We start from the raw sequence: 3,204 nt of genomic DNA, 5'->3' as shown, positions 1-3,204 counted from the left end.
CCAGGGGGGAGTGTTTTGTGGGATAAAAATGTGTGTTTTTAAATTTATATATATATATATCTGCGTATTTTAATAACTTTTGTGTAGCACCTGGTTTCTTATCTGTTTTAATTCTCCCTCATGCTTTTGTGAGAGTTCCCTAACGCTTTTTTCGCACCCACGCTGATCTGCAAGAGCTGGGAAATTGTTGGTTATGTGTGTGCGTGTGAGAAAATAGACAAAGTTATGTACAGAAAACACATGAGTGAATGATCCATCCATATAATTATTTTCTTTCGCTTATCAAGAGGTTGGATCGCGGAGGCAGCAGCCTAAGCAGGGAGGCTCCCCCTCGTGGGCGCTGCGAGCTAATTCCAGTCATTTGAATTTGTTTTTAACTATACTGGTGATTGTGACTGTGCGGTATTACAGTTGTTTTAATTTACCAGCTCTTGCTCGCTGGTAAATTCTCTGTGTGTGAGTGACTGTGTGACGCATATAAAAAAAAAAAGAGCTGGGAGACATTTTGAGATAAGAGTGTGTGCGTGTGACGAGGCTGTGTGAATGACAGCTGCGTGAGGCATTAGTTCGAAGAGGAGTGACACATAGCATTGAGCTAGGTTAGCATTGTGTTAGCATAGCATTGAGCTAGGTTAGCATTGTGTTAGCATAGCATTGAGCTAGGTTAGCATTGTGTTAGCATAGCATTGGGCTAGGTTAGCAAAAGTTTGCTTACTGAGGCATAGTAAGGCTAGGTTAGCATCTAGCTTGGCATTACCAAGTGTGGTTAAACAGTTATTCTCGGTCTGTAGAGTGTGCTAGTAGTAGGTGCTTGCTAAGTCCAGTAAAATAATAGATATATGGAAAATTACACGTTTAAATATCAATAAATAAATACGGATTGTGGGACATTGAAACATTGTTTAATTAATCATTCATTTATATGTCTAGTATACTTTTTTTTGGTACAGCTTGCTGCTTATCTGATCCATCCAGTTTCTGTGTGGAAGTTGAGACAAACACACACGCACGAACATCATAGATTAGGATACATTGTAACTTTGAATTAATAGTTATACAACAAATAAATTAATAATATTGATTTTAAATTTGATAAAGATAAATTGATCATACATTGACATTTTAATTTTTTTAGGAATAAACACACAATAAAATAAGTTAAATTTATATTCTAATACATCTAAAGGCATCTGTGAAACATAGAGTCTGAAGAAGTACAGATAAGAGCCACTCAGCGCCATTGTCAAAACAAAACGTAGAGAAGCGTTAAACAAATTCTAATCAGAAGGAAGACAGACCAAAATATGAGAACTTAAGTAAACAGACAGCAAGTAAACCAGAAATAATAATGTAAATAAATAACAAAGAAAGCAAATTTCTATGTGACATTGGTGCATGTAGAATTACAAATAGAGAATAAAACTAAATGGAAATAACTGTCTGCAAGATGAGCATGACGTCATGAATTGTGCTCGGGTTAGTAATAGATAGATAGATAGACAGATAAAACGTTATTGATTCCTTCAGGAGAGTTCCCTTTGGAAGAAGAACTAAAAAGTAAACAGTAACTAATAAGGGTATAAATGGAAACAAAATAGATTCTATTAAAAGAGAAACTAGGCATTAACGACCATGATATAAAAAAAAGTATTGCACTGTTATTGTTTTGCATTCCCTGTCATCCTAGCCCCCCAAAGAGGAGTTGTACAGTGTAATGATGTATGAGACAAAGGATTTTTCATAGGCTAAACCAGTAGTTCTCAAATGAGGGTATGGTGTTTCCGCCCGGACAAAAAAGGGAGGTACTTGAAGGTATGCCAAGGGGTACCTGAGATTTTAAATATTTTAAAATGCAGACAATAAAAATAAACACAGTACGGACGTTAAAAGTTAAAAGATTAAAAGATTTAGCTGAAAGATAAGGAGAAACGTGAATAAAAACATTCCTTTGTTTTGGAGAGTATCACGCACAGCAGGAGGTCAGAGTGCAAGCATGACAGCTTGCTCGCGCCTACTGATAGACAAATGATAGGTTAAATTAATTTATACATAATCTTTAAGTGAATTAAAAGGGTACTTAAATACACATGAAGTAGTACGTATAATCTTTGAATTAAGGTTTTTGATTAGCAATTAATGGGATAGTTAAGACTGTAATTTTAAAACGTGATATGCAAATTGAACTAACCGAGAGGATATGAAAACGATGGGTGTACATGTTTTGAGTTCCAAATTCTGGAGGAAAAAACCTCAACAAAACGTAAAACCATACAGACGGACTTGGGTGATAGCCACGGTTGTGCTAGGTCAAGCGAGGGTGGAAAGGATGTGCAGCCGAGGGACTGCCAACTTCTCTGAACAAGACAAGCTCCAAGGTGTAGCCAGAACATGCTCACAAAAAATACAGGTGTGACAGCAGGACGAACAGCAGGATACAAATAGACCCCTGCTGGACATAAGTGTCAACGGACAATGTTCAACACAATCTTTGAAGCATTCCTTTGTGGTCAACCTGCACACACCTTGAAATGACCTGCTTACGAACTGTGCCCTGACAATTCAATACCGCACAGAAGGAACTTCCTGATATTGCCTGACAGCACGACATCAGCTGACAACTACTGGGGACGCCTCCCAGGAATGAGTGGAAGACGGGGACTGCTCCAACTGTCCTAGCACTTGCTGACTGAGGTGCGTCCGTGTGTCCTGCCACCCAAACCGCCAAAGTGTATGATCACCAATTAGACGACTCATAATAGGAGCCTTTTGACTCTTATATATGGTGGGACTCAAAGTATGGCCGCTCATGTGAACTATCCTTAAAACAATTAGAATGGTATAAGATGGACAACTAATGACCCACATTGTTCCCTCTGTCCTGCCTACGAAACAAAAAAAAATGTAGGTCAAATGATAAAACAGGGCGTAGCTGCCGCTGATTGAACCGATACGCAAATCAATTATTTCGGTTGTCTGTTAAAAACAAAGCTATTGGTTGCAATTTGGACATTTCTGCTGTAGGCTACAAAGAGCTAGCAGCTACACAACAGCTGAGCTAAAACAAAATTTAAGCATATCAAATATTTATAGTTGTTTATTACATACACAAAGTCGCAGAGAGACAGAAGTCTGTAGAAAGTATTCAGTAACAAACGTGTCCGCATTAATAAACTTTCTACCACAGGAAATATACTGAACAAATAC

Source organism: Entelurus aequoreus, linkage group LG19 (assembly GCF_033978785.1).
Source record: "Entelurus aequoreus isolate RoL-2023_Sb linkage group LG19, RoL_Eaeq_v1.1, whole genome shotgun sequence".
NCBI classification, from domain to species: domain Eukaryota; kingdom Metazoa; phylum Chordata; class Actinopteri; order Syngnathiformes; family Syngnathidae; genus Entelurus; species Entelurus aequoreus.
This window is presented reverse-complemented; position numbering follows the sequence as displayed.